This window comes from Ranitomeya variabilis, chromosome 2 (genome assembly GCF_051348905.1).
Source record: "Ranitomeya variabilis isolate aRanVar5 chromosome 2, aRanVar5.hap1, whole genome shotgun sequence".
Lineage (NCBI taxonomy): Eukaryota > Metazoa > Chordata > Amphibia > Anura > Dendrobatidae > Ranitomeya > Ranitomeya variabilis.
The window spans coordinates 516,862,487-516,877,675 of NC_135233.1; the positions used below are offsets into that span (position 1 = coordinate 516,862,487).

At 37.1% G+C, this 15,189-nt stretch overlaps 17 non-coding genes across 17 annotated transcripts; all 17 read left to right on the plus strand.

Annotated features, from left to right (window-relative positions):
• Positions 1-392: 392 nt before the first annotated feature.
• On the plus strand, positions 393-464 carry TRNAQ-CUG (transfer RNA glutamine (anticodon CUG)). Its single transcript has one exon. It is a non-coding gene; the product is annotated as a tRNA-Gln (tRNA).
• Positions 465-1,431: 967 nt separating this feature from the next.
• On the plus strand, positions 1,432-1,513 carry TRNAS-AGA (transfer RNA serine (anticodon AGA)). Its single transcript has one exon. It is a non-coding gene; the product is annotated as a tRNA-Ser (tRNA).
• A 664-nt stretch (positions 1,514-2,177) lies between these two features.
• Positions 2,178-2,249, plus strand: TRNAQ-CUG (transfer RNA glutamine (anticodon CUG)). Its single transcript has one exon. It is a non-coding gene; the product is annotated as a tRNA-Gln (tRNA).
• A 967-nt stretch (positions 2,250-3,216) lies between these two features.
• On the plus strand, positions 3,217-3,298 carry TRNAS-AGA (transfer RNA serine (anticodon AGA)). The gene has a single exon. It is a non-coding gene; the product is annotated as a tRNA-Ser (tRNA).
• A 664-nt stretch (positions 3,299-3,962) lies between these two features.
• On the plus strand, positions 3,963-4,034 carry TRNAQ-CUG (transfer RNA glutamine (anticodon CUG)). The gene has a single exon. It is a non-coding gene; the product is annotated as a tRNA-Gln (tRNA).
• Positions 4,035-5,001: 967 nt separating this feature from the next.
• Positions 5,002-5,083, plus strand: TRNAS-AGA (transfer RNA serine (anticodon AGA)). Its single transcript has one exon. It is a non-coding gene; the product is annotated as a tRNA-Ser (tRNA).
• A 664-nt stretch (positions 5,084-5,747) lies between these two features.
• TRNAQ-CUG (transfer RNA glutamine (anticodon CUG)) lies at positions 5,748-5,819 on the plus strand. Its single transcript has one exon. It is a non-coding gene; the product is annotated as a tRNA-Gln (tRNA).
• Positions 5,820-6,787: 968 nt separating this feature from the next.
• Positions 6,788-6,869, plus strand: TRNAS-AGA (transfer RNA serine (anticodon AGA)). Its single transcript has one exon. It is a non-coding gene; the product is annotated as a tRNA-Ser (tRNA).
• A 664-nt stretch (positions 6,870-7,533) lies between these two features.
• Positions 7,534-7,605, plus strand: TRNAQ-CUG (transfer RNA glutamine (anticodon CUG)). The gene has a single exon. It is a non-coding gene; the product is annotated as a tRNA-Gln (tRNA).
• A 967-nt stretch (positions 7,606-8,572) lies between these two features.
• Positions 8,573-8,654, plus strand: TRNAS-AGA (transfer RNA serine (anticodon AGA)). Its single transcript has one exon. It is a non-coding gene; the product is annotated as a tRNA-Ser (tRNA).
• A 664-nt stretch (positions 8,655-9,318) lies between these two features.
• TRNAQ-CUG (transfer RNA glutamine (anticodon CUG)) lies at positions 9,319-9,390 on the plus strand. Its single transcript has one exon. It is a non-coding gene; the product is annotated as a tRNA-Gln (tRNA).
• Positions 9,391-10,357: 967 nt separating this feature from the next.
• Positions 10,358-10,439, plus strand: TRNAS-AGA (transfer RNA serine (anticodon AGA)). The gene has a single exon. It is a non-coding gene; the product is annotated as a tRNA-Ser (tRNA).
• A 664-nt stretch (positions 10,440-11,103) lies between these two features.
• Positions 11,104-11,175, plus strand: TRNAQ-CUG (transfer RNA glutamine (anticodon CUG)). The gene has a single exon. It is a non-coding gene; the product is annotated as a tRNA-Gln (tRNA).
• A 967-nt stretch (positions 11,176-12,142) lies between these two features.
• On the plus strand, positions 12,143-12,224 carry TRNAS-AGA (transfer RNA serine (anticodon AGA)). Its single transcript has one exon. It is a non-coding gene; the product is annotated as a tRNA-Ser (tRNA).
• Positions 12,225-12,888: 664 nt separating this feature from the next.
• On the plus strand, positions 12,889-12,960 carry TRNAQ-CUG (transfer RNA glutamine (anticodon CUG)). The gene has a single exon. It is a non-coding gene; the product is annotated as a tRNA-Gln (tRNA).
• Positions 12,961-13,927: 967 nt separating this feature from the next.
• Positions 13,928-14,009, plus strand: TRNAS-AGA (transfer RNA serine (anticodon AGA)). Its single transcript has one exon. It is a non-coding gene; the product is annotated as a tRNA-Ser (tRNA).
• A 664-nt stretch (positions 14,010-14,673) lies between these two features.
• TRNAQ-CUG (transfer RNA glutamine (anticodon CUG)) lies at positions 14,674-14,745 on the plus strand. Its single transcript has one exon. It is a non-coding gene; the product is annotated as a tRNA-Gln (tRNA).
• The last annotated feature ends 444 nt before the right edge of the window (positions 14,746-15,189 follow it).

Sequence of the window (15,189 nt, forward strand, 5' to 3'; positions counted from 1 at the left end):
ACTGAGACATGCACTTTTATTCACAGCAACCTTGAATTATCTCTTGGATAAAACTTTTTACCACACAATGAAAATTTTTTAGCCACTTCTGGATGAACAGCTTTCTAACAGTATAAGTTTTGCAGTTATTTTTTTCTTACCCTTTTTCCAAGTAACAGATCCAACACTCTATTTACTAGCCACTTTTCATCAACATTTAAAACTGTCATTGTTGAGATATCATGGAACTCTTGGCACACTTGTGGAAATAAAGTTTAGGAGATATTAATTTACCATTGTGTATTAATTGTAGATTTGCACTACAGCTTTAGAGCCTTTTTTCACCATGATTCATGAGTTCATATGTGCTTTTTAGCACAAAAAAACTGCAGCCAGTTATTTTTTGTGCGTGTGGTTCCATGGTGAAATGGTTAGCACTCTGGACTCTGAATCCAGCGATCTGAGTTCAAATCTCAGTGGAACCTGGGCAGCTCTTTGTACATGTGTTTCAGTTTTTGCACTTACACTGAGTTCTCCTGTGCCAAAGGTTTAACATAAAAAGATAAAAAGAGAAAGTTAAAATCAACATGTAAAACAAAGATTTGAATGTTCCAAGCATCCATGGAGTGATCACTTTGAGTTCTATGGCCAAATCTACCTTTAAAGCAGGATTACGGAAACTTAATATTGACTTTAAGTTACAGCACTCTTACGAACTGTGTCACGCAAAGCAACCATACCCTTTGATTTATGTCAATGTTCACATAACACTTTTTCCAGGTGTATGAAACTGACAAGGATTTGAAGCTGAAATGGCTTCAGATAATGTTGGTGTTTTCTTCCTGAATCATCTTTTCTTGTGTTTTTCAGAATTTCCTACAGCGGTTTGTAAACATTTTTGGTGGTGTTTTTCTAAAATTATTTTGGGCATCTTTTGAGTCTGTTTTTGTGGCTTTTCTTTGTAGCTCACAAAATGCACCAAAAGTCTCTCAGGAACCTTGAAGGAGTTTTCCTAACCTTGCCATTGAATTGTATTATAAGTATGGAGCTCTTCTAAATGAAAAACACCTGAAAAATGATATGCTTATTTTAGTTAACCGCTTGGCATTTTTGGAAACTTGATGTGGTTAAAAGACGCCCAAAAGCCTGATCATATGAACAGCAAGTCTTTTTTACGTGGAAATTAATTTGTTCAGTGTTTTCAGCATTTTCAGAGTAATTTTCAGGATGTTTTTGGAATGGACCCACTCCAAATCCGCCTTATAAAGAGGTAAAAGTCTTAAACTGTGCATGATTTCCATTGATGATGACTTTAAATCAGATTTTTACATTTTACTGGGACCTGGAAATTTGTTTCTATTTTCTGAGATGTTTTCCAGAGGGATAATCACTGATCTTGATCATGGTGCTATAAGAAAAGGTGTTTGATTCTCATCAAAAATCAATGTCTGAGTAGTCGTGGCCGAGTGGTTAAGGCGATGGACTAGAAATCCATTGGGGTTTCCCCGCGCAGGTTCAAATCCTGCCGACTACGAATATGTTCATATAGTTTTTTGACTGATTACCTGAGAAGATAAATTTGCGTGTGTCCTGTTTTATGCCACATGAAGGTGATATGCGAACTTTGGGCAGGGTTTCTAGAACCAGACTGACTTGATTTTTGGATGCATTTTATATAAGCCGATCTGACGCTACATCCCACGTGCGTCATGCCACTAATTAAAAGAAGCGCCATGAGTGCCACCAGGTAAGTGGTGCATCTCCCTCTTTTGTCTAGCAGTTACAGACCACTGCTTTGGCAGATGTACTGAGACATGCACTTTTATTCACAGCAACCTTGAATTATCTCTTGGATAAAACTTTTTACCACACAATGAAAATTTTTTAGCCACTTCTGGATGAACAGCTTTCTAACAGTATAAGTTTTGCAGTTATTTTTTTCTTCCCCTTTTTCCAAGTAACAGATCGAACACTCTATTTACTAGCCACTTTTCATCAACATTTAAAACTGTCATTGTTGAGATATCATGGAACTCTTGGCACACTTGTGGAAATAAAGTTTAGGAGATATTAATTTACCATTGTGTATTAATTGTAGATTTGCACTACAGCTTTAGAGCCTTTTTTCACCATGATTCATGAGTTCATATGTGCTTTTTAGCACAAAAAAACTGCAGCCAGTTATTTTTTGTGCGTGTGGTTCCATGGTGTAATGGTTAGCACTCTGGACTCTGAATCCAGCGATCTGAGTTCAAATCTCAGTGGAACCTGGGCAGCTCTTTGTACATGTGTTTCAGTTTTTGCACTTACACTGAGTTCTCCTGTGCCAAAGGTTTAACATAAAAAGATAAAAAGAGAAAGTTAAAATCAACATGTAAAACAAAGATTTGAATGTTCCAAGCATCCATGGAGTGATCACTTTGAGTTCTATGGCCAAATCTACCTTTAAAGCAGGATTACGGAAACTTAAAATTGACTTTAAGTTACAGCACTCTTACGAACTGTGTCACGCAAAGCAACCATACCCTATGATTTATGTCAATGTTCACATAACACTTTTTCCAGGTGTATGAAACTGACAAGGATTTGAAGCTGAAATGGCTTCAGGAAATGTTGGCGTTTTCTTCCTGAATCATCTTTTCTTGTGTTTTTCAGAATTTCCTACAGCGGTTTGTAAACATTTTTGGTGGTGTTTTTCTAAAATTATTTTGGGCATCTTTTGAGTCTGTTTTTGTGGCTTTTCTTTGTAGCTCACAAAATGCACCAAAAGTCTCTCAGGAACCTTGAAGGAGTTTTCCTAACCTTGCCATTGAATTGTATTATAAGTATGGAGCTCTTCTAAATGAAAAACACCTGAAAAATGATATGCTTATTTTAGTTAACCGCTTGGCATTTCTGGAAACTTGATGTGGTTAAAAGACGCCCAAAAGCCTGATCATATGAACAGCAAGTCTTTTTTACGTGGAAATTAATTTGTTCAGTGTTTTCAGCATTTTCAGAGTAATTTTCAGGATGTTTTTGGAATGGACCCACTCCAAATCCGCCTTATAAAGAGGTAAAAGTCTTAAACTGTGCATGATTTCCATTGATGATGACTTTAAATCAGATTTTTACATTTTACTGGGACCTGGAAATTTGTTTCTATTTTCTGAGATGTTTTCCAGAGGGATAATCACTGATCTTGATCATGGTGCTATAAGAAAAGGTGTTTGATTCTCATCAAAAATCAACGTCTGAGTAGTCGTGGCCGAGTGGTTAAGGCGATGGACTAGAAATCCATTGGGGTTTCCCCGCGCAGGTTCAAATCCTGCCGACTACGAATATGTTCATATAGTTTTTTGACTGATTACCTGAGAAGATAAATTTGCGTGTGTCCTGTTTTATGCCACATGAAGGTGATATGCGAACTTTGGGCAGGGTTTCTAGAACCAGACTGACTTGATTTTTGGATGCATTTTATATAAGCCGATCTGACGCTACATCCCACGTGCGTCATGCCACTAATTAAAAGAAGCGCCATGAGTGCCACCAGGTAAGTGGTGCATCTCCCTCTTTTGTCTAGCAGTTACAGACCACTGCTTTGGCAGATGTACTGAGACATGCACTTTTATTCACAGCAACCTTGAATTATCTCTTGGATAAAACTTTTTACCACACAATGAAAATTTTTTAGCCACTTCTGGATGAACAGCTTTCTAACAGTATAAGTTTTGCAGTTATTTTTTTCTTACCCTTTTTCCAAGTAACAGATCCAACACTCTATTTACTAGCCACTTTTCATCAACATTTAAAACTGTCATTGTTGAGATATCATGGAACTCTTGGCACACTTGTGGAAATAAAGTTTAGGAGATATTAATTTACCATTGTGTATTAATTGTAGATTTGCACTACAGCTTTAGAGCCTTTTTTCACCATGATTCATGAGTTCATATGTGCTTTTTAGCACAAAAAAACTGCAGCCAGTTATTTTTTGTGCGTGTGGTTCCATGGTGTAATGGTTAGCACTCTGGACTCTGAATCCAGCGATCTGAGTTCAAATCTCAGTGGAACCTGGGCAGCTCTTTGTACATGTGTTTCAGTTTTTGCACTTACACTGAGTTCTCCTGTGCCAAAGGTTTAACATAAAAAGATAAAAAGAGAAAGTTAAAATCAACATGTAAAACAAAGATTTGAATGTTCCAAGCATCCATGGAGTGATCACTTTGAGTTCTATGGCCAAATCTACCTTTAAAGCAGGATTACGGAAACTTAAAATTGACTTTAAGTTACAGCACTCTTACGAACTGTGTCACGCAAAGCAACCATACCCTATGATTTATGTCAATGTTCACATAACACTTTTTCCAGGTGTATGAAACTGACAAGGATTTGAAGCTGAAATGGCTTCAGGAAATGTTGGCGTTTTCTTCCTGAATCATCTTTTCTTGTGTTTTTCAGAATTTCCTACAGCGGTTTGTAAACATTTTTGGTGGTGTTTTTCTAAAATTATTTTGGGCATCTTTTGAGTCTGTTTTTGTGGCTTTTCTTTGTAGCTCACGAAATGCACCAAAAGTCTCTCAGGAACCTTGAAGGAGTTTTCCTAACCTTGCCATTGAATTGTATTATAAGTATGGAGCTCTTCTAAATGAAAAACACCTGAAAAATGATATGCTTATTTTAGTTAACCGCTTGGCATTTTTGGAAACTTGATGTGGTTAAAAGACGCCCAAAAGCCTGATCATATGAACAGCAAGTCTTTTTTACGTGGAAATTAATTTGTTCAGTGTTTTCAGCATTTTCAGAGTAATTTTCAGGATGTTTTTGGAATGGACCCACTCCAAATCCGCCTTATAAAGAGGTAAAAGTCTTAAACTGTGCATGATTTCCATTGATGATGACTTTAAATCAGATTTTTACATTTTACTGGGACCTGGAAATTTGTTTCTATTTTCTGAGATGTTTTCCAGAGGGATAATCACTGATCTTGATCATGGTGCTATAAGAAAAGGTGTTTGATTCTCATCAAAAATCAACGTCTGAGTAGTCGTGGCCGAGTGGTTAAGGCGATGGACTAGAAATCCATTGGGGTTTCCCCGCGCAGATTCAAATCCTGCCGACTACGAATATGTTCATATAGTTTTTTGACTGATTACCTGAGAAGATAAATTTGCGTGTGTCCTGTTTTATGCCACATGAAGGTGATATGCGAACTTTGGGCAGGGTTTCTAGAACCAGACTGACTTGATTTTTGGATGCATTTTATATAAGCCGATCTGACGCTACATCCCACGTGCGTCATGCCACTAATTAAAAGAAGCGCCATGAGTGCCACCAGGTAAGTGGTGCATCTCCCTCTTTTGTCTAGCAGTTACAGACCACTGCTTTGGCAGATGTACTGAGACATGCACTTTTATTCACAGCAACCTTCAATTATCTCTTGGATAAAACTTTTTACCACACAATGAAAATTTTTTAGCCACTTCTGGATGAACAGCTTTCTAACAGTATAAGTTTTGCAGTTATTTTTTTCTTACCCTTTTTCCAAGTAACAGATCCAACACTCTATTTACTAGCCACTTTTCATCAACATTTAAAACTGTCATTGTTGAGATATCATGGAACTCTTGGCACACTTGTGGAAATAAAGTTTAGGAGATATTAATTTACCATTGTGTATTAATTGTAGATTTGCACTACAGCTTTAGAGCCTTTTTTCACCATGATTCATGAGTTCATATGTGCTTTTTAGCACAAAAAAACTGCAGCCAGTTATTTTTTGTGCGTGTGGTTCCATGGTGTAATGGTTAGCACTCTGGACTCTGAATCCAGCGATCTGAGTTCAAATCTCAGTGGAACCTGGGCAGCTCTTTGTACATGTGTTTCAGTTTTTGCACTTACACTGAGTTCTCCTGTGCCAAAGGTTTAACATAAAAAGATAAAAAGAGAAAGTTAAAATCAACATGTAAAACAAAGATTTGAATGTTCCAAGCATCCATGGAGTGATCACTTTGAGTTCTATGGCCAAATCTACCTTTAAAGCAGGATTACGGAAACTTAAAATTGACTTTAAGTTACAGCACTCTTACGAACTGTGTCATGCAAAGCAACCATACCCTATGATTTATGTCAATGTTCACATAACACTTTTTCCAGGTGTATGAAACTGACAAGGATTTGAAGCTGAAATGGCTTCAGGAAATGTTGGCGTTTTCTTCCTGAATCATCTTTTCTTGTGTTTTTCAGAATTTCCTACAGCGGTTTGTAAACATTTTTGGTGGTGTTTTTCTAAAATTATTTTGGGCATCTTTTGAGTCTGTTTTTGTGGCTTTTCTTTGTAGCTCACAAAATGCACCAAAAGTCTCTCAGGAACCTTGAAGGAGTTTTCCTAACCTTGCCATTGAATTGTATTATAAGTATGGAGCTCTTCTAAATGAAAAACACCTGAAAAATGATATGCTTATTTTAGTTAACCGCTTGGCATTTTTGGAAACTTGATGTGGTTAAAAGACGCCCAAAAGCCTGATCATATGAACAGCAAGTCTTTTTTTACGTGGAAATTAATTTGTTCAGTGTTTTCAGCATTTTCAGAGTAATTTTCAGGATGTTTTTGGAATGGACCCACTCCAAATCCGCCTTATAAAGAGGTAAAAGTCTTAAACTGTGCATGATTTCCATTGATGATGACTTTAAATCAGATTTTTACATTTTACTGGGACCTGGAAATTTGTTTCTATTTTCTGAGATGTTTTCCAGAGGGATAATCACTGATCTTGATCATGGTGCTATAAGAAAAGGTGTTTGATTCTCATCAAAAATCAACGTCTGAGTAGTCGTGGCCGAGTGGTTAAGGCTATGGACTAGAAATCCATTGGGGTTTCCCCGCGCAGGTTCAAATCCTGCCGACTACGAATATGTTCATATAGTTTTTTGACTGATTACCTGAGAAGATAAATTTGCGTGTGTCCTGTTTTATGCCACATGAAGGTGATATGCGAACTTTGGGCAGGGTTTCTAGAACCAGACTGACTTGATTTTTGGATGCATTTTATATAAGCCGATCTGACGCTACATCCCACGTGCGTCATGCCACTAATTAAAAGAAGCGCCATGAGTGCCACCAGGTAAGTGGTGCATCTCCCTCTTTTGTCTAGCAGTTACAGACCACTGCTTTGGCAGATGTACTGAGACATGCACTTTTATTCACAGCAACCTTGAATTATCTCTCGGATAAAACTTTTTACCACACAATGAAAATTTTTTAGCCACTTCTGGATGAACAGCTTTCTAACAGTATAAGTTTTGCAGTTATTTTTTTCTTACCCTTTTTCCAAGTAACAGATCCAACACTCTATTTACTAGCCACTTTTCATCAACATTTAAAACTGTCATTGTTGAGATATCATGGAACTCTTGGCACACTTGTGGAAATAAAGTTTAGGAGATATTAATTTACCATTGTGTATTAATTGTAGATTTGCACTACAGCTTTAGAGCCTTTTTTCACCATGATTCATGAGTTCATATGTGCTTTTTAGCACAAAAAAACTGCAGCCAGTTATTTTTTGTGCGTGTGGTTCCATGGTGTAATGGTTAGCACTCTGGACTCTGAATCCAGCGATCTGAGTTCAAATCTCAGTGGAACCTGGGCAGCTCTTTGTACATGTGTTTCAGTTTTTGCACTTACACTGAGTTCTCCTGTGCCAAAGGTTTAACATAAAAAGATAAAAAGAGAAAGTTAAAATCAACATGTAAAACAAAGATTTGAATGTTCCAAGCATCCATGGAGTGATCACTTTGAGTTCTATGGCCAAATCTACCTTTAAAGCAGGATTACGGAAACTTAAAATTGACTTTAAGTTACAGCACTCTTATGAACTGTGTCACGCAAAGCAACCATACCCTATGATTTATGTCAATGTTCACATAACACTTTTTCCAGGTGTATGAAACTGACAAGGATTTGAAGCTGAAATGGCTTCAGGAAATGTTGGCGTTTTCTTCCTGAATCTTCTTTTCTTGTGTTTTTCAGAATTTCCTACAGCGGTTTGTAAACATTTTTGGTGGTGTTTTTCTAAAATTATTTTGGGCATCTTTTGAGTCTGTTTTTGTGGCTTTTCTTTGTAGCTCACAAAATGCACCAAAAGTCTCTCAGGAACCTTGAAGGAGTTTTCCTAACCTTGCCATTGAATTGTATTATAAGTATGGAGCTCTTCTAAATGAAAAACACCTGAAAAATGATATGCTTATTTTAGTTAACCGCTTGGCATTTTTGGAAACTTGATGTGGTTAAAAGACGCCCAAAAGCCTGATCATATGAACAGCAAGTCTTTTTTACGTGGAAATTAATTTGTTCAGTGTTTTCAGCATTTTCAGAGTAATTTTCAGGATGTTTTTGGAATGGACCCACTCCAAATCCGCCTTATAAAGAGGTAAAAGTCTTAAACTGTGCATGATTTCCATTGATGATGACTTTAAATCAGATTTTTACATTTTACTGGGACCTGGAAATTTGTTTCTATTTTCTGAGATGTTTTCCAGAGGGATAATCACTGATCTTGATCATGGTGCTATAAGAAAAGGTGTTTGATTCTCATCAAAAATCAACGTCTGAGTAGTCGTGGCCGAGTGGTTAAGGCGATGGACTAGAAATCCATTGGGGTTTCCCCGCGCAGGTTCAAATCCTGCCGACTACGAATATGTTCATATAGTTTTTTGACTGATTACCTGAGAAGATAAATTTGCGTGTGTCCTGTTTTATGCCACATGAAGGTGATATGCGAACTTTGGGCAGGGTTTCTAGAACCAGACTGACTTGATTTTTGGATGCATTTTATATAAGCCGATCTGACGCTACATCCCACGTGCGTCATGCCACTAATTAAAAGAAGCGCCATGAGTGCCACCAGGTAAGTGGTGCATCTCCCTCTTTTGTCTAGCAGTTACAGACCACTGCTTTGGCAGATGTACTGAGACATGCACTTTTATTCACAGCAACCTTGAATTATCTCTTGGATAAAACTTTTTACCACACAATGAAAATTTTTTAGCCACTTCTGGATGAACAGCTTTCTAACAGTATAAGTTTTGCAGTTATTTTTTTCTTACCCTTTTTCCAAGTAACAGATCCAACACTCTATTTACTAGCCACTTTTCATCAACATTTAAAACTGTCATTGTTGAGATATCATGGAACTCTTGGCACACTTGTGGAAATAAAGTTTAGGAGATATTAATTTACCATTGTGTATTAATTGTAGATTTGCACTACAGCTTTAGAGCCTTTTTTCACCATGATTCATGAGTTCATATGTGCTTTTTAGCACAAAAAAACTGCAGCCAGTTATTTTTTGTGCGTGTGGTTCCATGGTGTAATGGTTAGCACTCTGGACTCTGAATCCAGCCATCTGAGTTCAAATCTCAGTGGAACCTGGGCAGCTCTTTGTACATGTGTTTCAGTTTTTGCACTTACACTGAGTTCTCCTGTGCCAAAGGTTTAACATAAAAAGATAAAAAGAGAAAGTTAAAATCAACATGTAAAACAAAGATTTGAATGTTCCAAGCATCCATGGAGTGATCACTTTGAGTTCTATGGCCAAATCTACCTTTAAAGCAGGATTACGGAAACTTAAAATTGACTTTAAGTTACAGCACTCTTACGAACTGTGTCACGCAAAGCAACCATACCCTATGATTTATGTCAATGTTCACATAACACTTTTTCCAGGTGTATGAAACTGACAAGGATTTGAAGCTGAAATGGCTTCAGGAAATGTTGGCGTTTTCTTCCTGAATCATCTTTTCTTGTGTTTTTCAGAATTTCCTACAGCGGTTTGTAAACATTTTTGGTGGTGTTTTTCTAAAATTATTTTGGGCATCTTTTGAGTCTGTTTTTGTGGCTTTTCTTTGTAGCTCACAAAATGCACCAAAAGTCTCTCAGGAACCTTGAAGGAGTTTTCCTAACCTTGCCATTGAATTGTATTATAAGTATGGAGCTCTTCTAAATGAAAAACACCTGAAAAATGATATGCTTATTTTAGTTAACCGCTTGGCATTTTTGGAAACTTGATGTGGTTAAAAGACGCCCAAAAGCCTGATCATATGAACAGCAAGTCTTTTTTACGTGGAAATTAATTTGTTCAGTGTTTTCAGCATTTTCAGAGTAATTTTCAGGATGTTTTTGGAATGGACCCACTCCAAATCCGCATTATAAAGAGGTAAAAGTCTTAAACTGTGCATGATTTCCATTGATGATGACTTTAAATCAGATTTTTACATTTTACTGGGACCTGGAAATTTGTTTCTATTTTCTGAGATGTTTTCCAGAGGGATAATCACTGATCTTGATCATGGTGCTATAAGAAAAGGTGTTTGATTCTCATCAAAAATCAACGTCTGAGTAGTCGTGGCCGAGTGGTTAAGGCGATGGACTAGAAATCCTTTGGGGTTTCCCCGCGCAGGTTCAAATCCTGCCGACTACGAATATGTTCATATAGTTTTTTGACTGATTACCTGAGAAGATAAATTTGCGTGTGTCCTGTTTTATGCCACATGAAGGTGATATGCGAACTTTGGGCAGGGTTTCTAGAACCAGACTGACTTGATTTTTGGATGCATTTTATATAAGCCGATCTGACGCTACATCCCACGTGCGTCATGCCACTAATTAAAAGAAGCGCCATGAGTGCCACCAGGTAAGTGGTGCATCTCCCTCTTTTGTCTAGCAGTTACAGACCACTGCTTTGGCAGATGTACTGAGACATGCACTTTTATTCACAGCAACCTTGAATTATCTCTTGGATAAAACTTTTTACCACACAATGAAAATTTTTTAGCCACTTCTGGATGAACAGCTTTCTAACAGTATAAGTTTTGCAGTTATTTTTTTCTTACCCTTTTTCCAAGTAACAGATCCAACACTCTATTTACTAGCCACTTTTCATCAACATTTAAAACTGTCATTGTTGAGATATCATGGAACTCTTGGCACACTTGTGGAAATAAAGTTTAGGAGATATTAATTTACCATTGTGTATTAATTGTAGATTTGCACTACAGCTTTAGAGCCTTTTTTCACCATGATTCATGAGTTCATATGTGCTTTTTAGCACAAAAAAACTGCAGCCAGTTATTTTTTGTGCGTGTGGTTCCATGGTGTAATGGTTAGCACTCTGGACTCTGAATCCAGCCATCTGAGTTCAAATCTCAGTGGAACCTGGGCAGCTCTTTGTACATGTGTTTCAGTTTTTGCACTTACACTGAGTTCTCCTGTGCCAAAGGTTTAACATAAAAAGATAAAAAGAGAAAGTTAAAATCAACATGTAAAACAAAGATTTGAATGTTCCAAGCATCCATGGAGTGATCACTTTGAGTTCTATGGCCAAATCTACCTTTAAAGCAGGATTACGGAAACTTAAAATTGACTTTAAGTTACAGCACTCTTACGAACTGTGTCACGCAAAGCAACCATACCCTATGATTTATGTCAATGTTCACATAACACTTTTTCCAGGTGTATGAAACTGACAAGGATTTGAAGCTGAAATGGCTTCAGGAAATGTTGGCGTTTTCTTCCTGAATCATCTTTTCTTGTGTTTTTCAGAATTTCCTACAGCGGTTTGTAAACATTTTTGGTGGTGTTTTTCTAAAATTATTTTGGGCATCTTTTGAGTCTGTTTTTGTGGCTTTTCTTTGTAGCTCACAAAATGCACCAAAAGTCTCTCAGGAACCTTGAAGGAGTTTTCCTAACCTTGCCATTGAATTGTATTATAAGTATGGAGCTCTTCTAAATGAAAAACACCTGAAAAATGATATGCTTATTTTAGTTAACCGCTTGGCATTTTTGGAAACTTGATGTGGTTAAAAGACGCCCAAAAGCCTGATCATATGAACAGCAAGTCTTTTTTACGTGGAAATTAATTTGTTCAGTGTTTTCAGCATTTTCAGAGTAATTTTCAGGATGTTTTTGGAATGGACCCACTCCAAATCCGCCTTATAAAGAGGTAAAAGTCTTAAACTGTGCATGATTTCCATTGATGATGACTTTAAATCAGATTTTTACATTTTACTGGGACCTGGAAATTTGTTTCTATTTTCTGAGATGTTTTCCAGAGGGATAATCACTGATCTTGATCATGGTGCTATAAGAAAAGGTGTTTGATTCTCATCAAAAATCAACGTCTGAGTAGTCGTGGCTGAGTGGTTAAGGCGATGGACTAGAAATCCATTGGGGTTTCCCCGCGCAGGTTCAAATCCTGCCGACTATGAATATGTTCATATAGTTTTTTGACTGATTACCTGAGAAGATAAATTTGCGTGTGTCCTGTTTTATGCCACATGAAGGTGATATGCGAACTTTGGGCAGGGTTTCTAGAACCAGACTGACTTGATTTTTGGATGCATTTTATATAAGCCAATCTGACGCTACATCCCACGTGCGTCATGCCACTAATTAAAAGAAGCGCCATGAGTGCCACCAGGTAAGTGGTGCATCTCCCTCTTTTGTCTAGCAGTTACAGACCACTGCTTTGGCAGATGTACTGAGACATGCACTTTTATTCACAGCAACCTTGAATTATCTCTTGGATAAAACTTTTTACCACACAATGAAAATTTTTTAGCCACTTCTGGATGAACAGCTTTCTAACAGTATAAGTTTTGCAGTTATTTTTTTCTTACCCTTTTTCCAAGTAACAGATCCAAAACTCTATTTACTAGCCACTTTTCATCAACATTTAAAACTGTCATTGTTGAGATATCATGGAACTCTTGGCACACTTGTGGAAATAAAGTTTAGGAGATATTAATTTACCATTGTGTATTAATTGTAGATTTGCACTACAGCTTTAGAGCCTTTTTTCACCATGATTCATGAGTTCATATGTGCTTTTTAGCACAAAAAAACTGCAGCCAGTTATTTTTTGTGCGTGTGGTTCCATGGTGTAATGGTTAGCACTCTGGACTCTGAATCCAGCGATCTGAGTTCAAATCTCAGTGGAACCTGGGCAGCTCTTTGTACATGTGTTTCAGTTTTTGCACTTACACTGAGTTCTCCTGTGCCAAAGGTTTAACATAAAAAGATAAAAAGAGAAAGTTAAAATCAACATGTAAAACAAAGATTTGAATGTTCCAAGCATCCATGGAGTGATCACTTTGAGTTCTATGGCCAAATCTACCTTTAAAGCAGGATTACGGAAACTTAATATTGACTTTAAGTTACAGCACTCTTACGAACTGTGTCACGCAAAGCAGCCATACCCTTTGATTTATGTCAATGTTCACATAACACTTTTTCCAGGTGTATGAAACTGACAAGGATTTGAAGCTGAAATGGCTTCAGATAATGTTGGTGTTTTCTTCCTGAATCATCTTTTCTTGTGTTTTTCAGAATTTCCTACAGCGGTTTGTAAACATTTTTGGTGGTGTTTTTCTAAAATTATTTTGGGCATCTTTTGAGTCTGTTTTTGTGGCTTTTCTTTGTAGCTCACAAAATGCACCAAAAGTCTCTCAGGAACCTTGAAGGAGTTTTCCTAACCTTGCCATTGAATTGTATTATAAGTATGGAGCTCTTCTAAATGAAAAACACCTGAAAAATGATATGCTTATTTTAGTTAACCGCTTGGCATTTTTGGAAACTTGATGTGGTTAAAAGACGCCCAAAAGCCTGATCATATGAACAGCAAGTCTTTTTTACGTGGAAATTAATTTGTTCAGTGTTTTCAGCATTTTCAGAGTAATTTTCAGGATGTTTTTGGAATGGACCCACTCCAAATCCGCCTTATAAAGAGGTAAAAGTCTTAAACTGTGCATGATTTCCATTGATGATGACTTTAAATCAGATTTTTACATTTTACTGGGACCTGGAAATTTGTTTCTATTTTCTGAGATGTTTTCCAGAGGGATAATCACTGATCTTGATCATGGTGCTATAAGAAAAGGTGTTTGATTCTCATCAAAAATCAACGTCTGAGTAGTCGTGGCCGAGTGGTTAAGGCGATGGACTAGAAATCCATTGGGGTTTCCCCGTGCAGGTTCAAATCCTGCCGACTACGAATATGTTCATATAGTTTTTTGACTGATTACCTGAGAAGATAAATTTGCGTGTGTCCTGTTTTATGCCACATGAAGGTGATATGCGAACTTTGGGCAGGGTTTCTAGAACCAGACTGACTTGATTTTTGGATGCATTTTATATAAGCCGATCTGACGCTACATCCCACGTGCGTCATGCCACTAATTAAAAGAAGCGCCATGAGTGCCACCAGGTAAGTGGTGCATCTCCCTCTTTTGTCTAGCAGTTACAGACCACTGCTTTGGCAGATGTACTGAGACATGCACTTTTATTCACAGCAACCTTGAATTATCTCTTGGATAAAACTTTTTACCACACAATGAAAATTTTTTAGCCACTTCTGGATGAACAGCTTTCTAACAGTATAAGTTTTGCAGTTATTTTTTTCTTACCCTTTTTCCAAGTAACAGATCCAACACTCTATTTACTAGCCACTTTTCATCAACATTTAAAACTGTCATTGTTGAGATATCATGGAACTCTTGGCACACTTGTGGAAATAAAGTTTAGGAGATATTAATTTACCATTGTGTATTAATTGTAGATTTGCACTACAGCTTTAGAGCCTTTTTTCACCATGATTCATGAGTTCATATGTGCTTTTTAGCACAAAAAAACTGCAGCCAGTTATTTTTTGTGCGTGTGGTTCCATGGTGTAATGGTTAGCACTCTGGACTCTGAATCCAGCGATCTGAGTTCAAATCTCAGTGGAACCTGGGCAGCTCTTTGTACATGTGTTTCAGTTTTTGCACTTACACTGAGTTCTCCTGTGCCAAAGGTTTAACATAAAAAGATAAAAAGAGAAAGTTAAAATCAACATGTAAAACAAAGATTTGAATGTTCCAAGCATCCATGGAGTGATCACTTTGAGTTCTATGGCCAAATCTACCTTTAAAGCAGGATTACGGAAACTTAAAATTGACTTTAAGTTACAGCACTCTTACGAACTGTGTCACGCAAAGCAACCATACCCTATGATTTATGTCAATGTTCACATAACACTTTTTCCAGGTGTATGAAACTGACAAGGATTTGAAGCTGAAATGGCTTCAGGAAATGTTGGCGTTTTCTTCCTGAATCATCTTTTCTTGTGTTTTTCAGAATTTCCTACAGCGGTTTGTAAACATTTTTGGTGGTGTTTTTCTAAAATTATTTTGGGC